Raw genomic sequence first — 6,189 nt, 5'->3', positions numbered from 1 at the left:
ACTATGATTACTAGATTCCTCCTAAGTTCTTCCTAAGATCTCCGGTGTATTCCTGAGGCATTAATGTACCCTTCCAAAAGCTGTGTTGACTCTTCCCCGTTTTTTACCTGGGTGGCTGTCCTATTATTTTCTATGGAAAGAGCCCAAGGATCTCCCAAGCCCGTCACTCACCTCAGACCTACCCATTTGTAATTTCCAGATCCTTCTTGGAGCCTTCTAAAAACTGATGGCACATTAACAACTTCTCAGGTTGGTCTATGTGGTAGATCTGCTCCCTAGAACCAGTCATTCGGTCATTTCATATCTCTCTGAGTGTTTTTGGATGAACTCTGCCTTGCGTGGTAGGTAATTTCTTCTAACACCCATTCTACTGACACATCCATTTGGAAACAGCTCCTCCATGTTACACCCTGTCAAACTGTCTCCCATGTTGGACCCTCCATGAGTTCTTCTAAAGAGCACATGGAAACACTCTACTTATTTTTTCTGCTGTGGCCTGATCTTTTCTAAGTCATCCTGTTTAACCTTGATCATCTTCTAAGTATAGACTTTCTTGTTTCTGGTCTGCTTGAAAAGGTTTTATACATGTAACGATTTGTTCCTCAAAACCTCTTCCTCTTTGGTACCAGCTGTTCAGCCATAATTTGCTAGACTCAGCACAGTGGGATGACACGTTGGAAGCTGTGGCCAAATTTCTGCTACATAATTTGCACACAGTACATGTGGGAGCAGTCAGTCTGGGCAGAGAGGACCTAGATGGAGTTGATTTTACCTGTTTTGACACAGAATAGCTGACTGGCATTTGCTGACACTGGTTATTGCACTTTCAGGTATGTGCATGTAGCATTTGAATTCCTGTGATTTCTGAAGGAGGTGTCAAGAAAGCTTTTTGCAGGTTTCAGGGCTCCTTGCAGGGTTTTACTGCTACAGTATCACCCTGACCAAAGGTATCCAGGAAAAACAGTTTTTTGCATTCATCAATCCCAAGGGCATGTGATGTTCTATTAGTGTCAGTGAGCCCTTTGAGGTCTGCATTCCAAGCCCTGGATGCATCAGGCTTTCCTGAACCTAAGCAAACTGCAAGACTGTCTGTTTTCACCAGCGACTGTGACTGATGTGTGTTCASCACCTGAAGCATGAGGTGTATGCAAACTAATATCTCTGCCTCCTCACGGTTTCATCTGAGAAATGTGATTTCTTTTCAGAGTCCTCCGGTGAGCTCCCCCTTGAGTGAGCTACTCAGCCACGCAGTTCACCTCCGTGATCCGATTTTCCAGTTCCACAGCCAAGAACTTGATAAGGTTTCATTCGTTGGTCAGATTTGCATAAGCATTTTCTCCCCTCTTAGATCYTGTGACCTGCTCTTGAAATGACAGAGTGGAAGCCTTTGGCACGTCTCTCACCAGCAATAAACATCAACCTTTATGTACATGCAATGACTGTCCGTACCATTGCACACTTGGAAAACGAGGCACCCTCCACATGCTCTTTGATGGCTCATCACCACCACGCAGTCTCAGGCTACAGCTTGTTCTATCACTAATGCAAACAGTCTAGAACAGCCGCAGGAGAGTGCATTTATATAATACCCACTGTTTAAGCCTTCCATGTTTGCTTTTCTGTTGATTTTGGCAGCATCCAGGAAATAGGGCCTACCGCATTTTGTTGTGAGCAATATAGAACATGATTTCAAATAAATTCCTGCCTGTGTCGAGCGAGGGCTGTCTTTTATGATGTCCTCCCAACCTTTTTCTTTCTGTTCATGTCTGAAAACACTCGAATTTCTATTTGGACTCATGCTCAAATATTTCATGAAGGTGGTTTGCGCTCAAGAAGAGCATTCGCCTGATCTGAAATGATCATAGGCTCCCTGCCAGGCCATGTGGCTTTCTGCTATCGCATTGGTGGGGTGAGCTGGCTACTCAGCTGATTGGCAGGATTTGTCCGATCAGGGCTTAGTGGATTTTTCCATTTGTCTTCAAACATTTCAAGACAGGCTTCAACATCCACTTGGTGTTTTCAAATAGTAGATAACTGAATTAAGTTGGGATTTATCAGCTGTGTTGCACTGTTGAGGCAGGAATTGCTGAGAGCCTCTGATCGGGGGCTACCTCACTTTACCCTTCCTGCACTTGGTGGCTGTAGCATTATCAGCAGCAATTCTGATTTAGGAGATCCCTTCCTTGGTCTGCTCATGGCGACCACAATACACTGTTGTGCTGCTACAACTGTGTGAAAACACCTGGTAAAATGAGAAGTGAAATCAAGTTAAAAAACACCTGCCCAAGAAAGCAGGCTTCCAAAGACAGCTCTTCTGGCCAGCAGAGAAGACCTGTGCTCCTGCTCTGAGGTGGAGCAAAGAGAAAGAAAGCACGTGGCATTTGCTATCTCCTCAACTGGCATTTGCTATCTCCTCCTCACTTTTTACCAAAATTTAGAGAGTCAATCTGAACTTCAGCTTCTTCATTCTGAAAACAGTCACGAGAATCCGCAACTCGCCACTAGCAGAAGGGGGACTGACAAACTACAGACCTGTTGAGATGTTGCACAGAAGCCCAGCAAATCATGGTAGTGGTGAAATTAGATGTGGAGTCCACTCCTCTTCCTTAGAAATCAAAGACTAAACCCAGCCATATGTCCCGCAAATCCAAACGTTGTCAGGTTTTCCCTGGAAGACTTGACAGAGCCAAGGTGCTCTTCAGCGTGGATGCAGGCACAGCCCAGCACAGATCATAGCGTAAGAGGTCACATAAATTAGAGCATCACATAAATGAGAGCATCATGTAAATGAAAGCAGTCATTACAGATGGCAAATACTGCAGAGAGAGCAAATATTGACGATTATTTTGGAAAACCTACTCACATGGAAAAGCCATCACATCAAAGCCGGCTGTGAAACACACAGACAGAGTATGACATAGCCATATTTCATGGCCTGAAATGGCATCTGGCTGATTAGGTGGTGAATTGGGGTACTGGAAAACTGGTTAGTGCTGACCCTGACGTGCTAGTTTTCTGATCCTCAAAGCATTGCCATAATCTCCTCTTCTTCCCTCATGTTATCCTACTCTCAGCTGTGTGTTTCTGTCTCCTTCCTCGTGCTGTCCCTGCCTCATCCTGTGGTGAAAGGTTCATGTCACAAAACTGGGGGAAAATTATTTACTGCCTTTTGCATGGTTACTTTTCTGCCAGTTTAGTGAGCTAAACCATCTCACCAAGGGTTCTGGTAGGGCGTCTGCTCAGCTAATGCCAGGTGGAAGGAGTATCCCAACAGGTCCCGTGGTAAGAAAGAGTTTAGCCATGAGGAGGGCATTGCCTTCACCTTTCTTCTGGATGTGATCTAAAACTGTGGCCTCATTTAGCCACCAACGTGAGATACCTCTGTCCTGCAGTGGGATGACTTGGTGACGTTGCAGTGCAATGACAGCAAAAGCCACTTTGTCGGAAAAACAAGTAAGAGCTGGGATGAGCCATGTTTTGGTTGGATGGACAACTGAATGGGTGAAAAACTGGCTGGATGGCTGGGCTCAGAGGGTAGTGGCTAAGGACTCGTACTCTACATGGAAGCCAGTAACAACTGGTGTACGCAGAGATCCAGTCCCTTTATCAGTGGGTCCCACTTTATCAATGACCTGGAGGAGGAGATGGACCACACTCTCATAAGTTTTGCAGATGACACCAAACTAGGGGAGCAGYTGATACACTCAAGGGCAGGATTGCAATGCAGAGGCACCTAGAAAGGCTGGAGGAATGGGCCAAAAGAAACTTTTTGAAATTCAAGAAGGACAAGTGCAAAGTCTTGGCCCTTAGGAAGGAAGAACCCCCTGCAAAGGTACAGCTGGGCACTGACTGGCTGGGGACCAGCTCTGGTGGAAAGTCCCTGGAAATCCTGGTAGACACAAGGTGAACATGAGCCGGCAGTGTGCCATAGCAACAGAGATCAACAGCATCCTGAGCTGCACGAACAGGAGCAAAGCTGAGGGAAGTTATTATCCCCTTTCACTCAGCACTCGTTAGGCCACATCTAGACACTGAGTCCAGTTTTGGGCACAGCAATGCAAGACAGACATCAATAAACTGGAGCAAATTCAGTGGAGGGCCACCAAGATGGTCAGGGGCTGGAGCACTTGCCCCTAGAGGAGAGTCGAGGGAATGGGGCTTGTTCAGTCCAAAGAAGAGAAAGTTTTTGGGACACTGAACAGCAACCTTTCAGTATCAGCAAGGAGGTAATCGAGAAGATGGAGCCAGGTTCTTCTCAGTGGTACAYGGCAGGAGGATGAGAAGCAGTGGGTATAAGCGGAAACAAGAGARGTTCAGACTGGATATGTGGAGAAACTTCATCCTTGGAGATTTTTGAGACCTCGCTGGATAAAGAATAAAAGAAGGAAGGGGAATTTTGGTTGCATCTGCAAGTCAGCAGTGTTTCTGCCTGAAAGCAAAGGAGGCTGCTGCCATCTAGAGCAGGGACGCACTCGTGTGTGATTGTGGCCTGAGCACACATGCAGCAAGCTCCGTCGGCAGCAGCCAAATAGCACTTTCTCAGGCCTGGAAATATCATCTTGGTAGACAGACTAAACCTGGAAATTTAAGGGAAAAATGTTAAGCTTTGAACTAGAGCAAATAATGGATTCCCAAGCTCTGGGCAGAGCATCCGTCTCTGCTGTCCGTGAGCAACAGCTGAGGATCCACTTACATAAGTGCAATTAATAATTGATTTGAAAAAGATGGAAAAAGCCCATTCTTGTCTCCATTCACGCTGCAAGCTTCCGCCCTCTCAATTAAAGCATGGCCAAATTGATCTGGCATCTCTGAAAAAGCCAAAACTTGCGCTGGCGGGGAGCCGTGCTGCTAGCTGGGAGTTTCCAGCTCATTTGGGGGGATCTTGCGACACCACCCACATTCCCAGAGCTTTTTTTCTCAAGCCCTGGCTGGAGGTTTCCTCCCCCTCAGTTGTCCAAAATGCTGAAAAAATTGTTTGYGCAGCTGAGTCGAGGGCGTGGAAGCTCCCAAGGGAGACGGTGGCAAGTCGTCGTGGGGAGAGGAACCTCTTAAAGCAATAATAATAAGGTAAAATGATTATTGCATGTTGCAACAGCCATCAGGCAGCTGGCTAAGAGCGAAGTCCTGAGGATTTTTGTAGGCAGGATGTGAAGCATCAGGAAGACGGAGGCAACGGGACAGCGTGGGGCAGGGGCACGCTGCTGGTCCCAGCTCCCAGCCCACGCTGTGGCCCTCCACAGCTGCGTGTCGTGGCACGAAGGACCCGATGGGACTGGCGTTCGTGGGCTGCCCCGAGCAAAACGTGTTTGGGGATGTCTTAAAACGTCGGCTAATCTCCTCGGCGCTCTGCAGGCGTGATTTTACGGAGCTGGCAACAAGCATCAGCCAACTGAGAAAAGGATCGAAACAGAAAAGCTTTGAGGGGTCGTTGGGAACTATTTAAGAGCTTTTATTAGTTGTCCCCAAAGCCACAAGTCTGCCACTGAAAAAGATGATGTTGGTTAAAAAGGAAAACTGCCCAAAGAGAGGAAGCGAAAGCAAATAAAACACGGTAGGGCACGCTGCGAAGGGGAAAGGGGCAAGGCGAGAGCTCACCACTGTGGCTGCCACACCTTGGGGACAGCGTGCCAGCATCAGTGGCACCTGACAGGCTCTGCTTGGTTGACTGCATTGGGGGGGGACACTGCCRTCCCCCTTGGTGCACCCTAGTGCTCAGCACTCAGCCTGTCACCATCCAGCTGTCACCGCAGTCACTTCAGTGCCACACCAGGAGGTGCCCTGTCACCCCACGGCCAGCCCAGCAGTGCAGAGCTCTCACCCCTCGTGTCCCCCATGTCACCACCTGCCCTCCATGTCCCCATGTCTCCCCATGTCACCCCCTGACCCCGTGCCCTGCCAAGTTCCCATGCCCTCATCACTGTGTGCCCCCGTGTCCCCACGTGCCCCCTTGTCCCCATGTCACCACCTGCCCCCCATGCGATGTCCCGTGTCTCCCCATGTCACCACCTGTCCCCCATGTCCCCACGTTGCGTCCCCCCACATTGCCCTCTGCCCATGTTGCCCACGTCACCACGTGTCTCCAGGGCCCCCGTGCCACCACCTGCCCCCTCGTGTTCCCACAGTGTCCCACTGTGTCCCCCCATTTCCCCCTGGGTCCCCACATCCCCTCCTGTCCATGTCACCTGTCCC

The sequence above is a fragment of the Apteryx rowi genome, unplaced genomic scaffold (genome assembly GCF_003343035.1).
Source record: "Apteryx rowi isolate R43461 unplaced genomic scaffold, aptRow1 scaffold_665, whole genome shotgun sequence".
Classification (NCBI taxonomy): domain Eukaryota; kingdom Metazoa; phylum Chordata; class Aves; order Apterygiformes; family Apterygidae; genus Apteryx; species Apteryx rowi.
The sequence above is the reverse complement of the archived record's forward strand: the minus strand, read 5'-3'. Positions refer to the sequence as shown.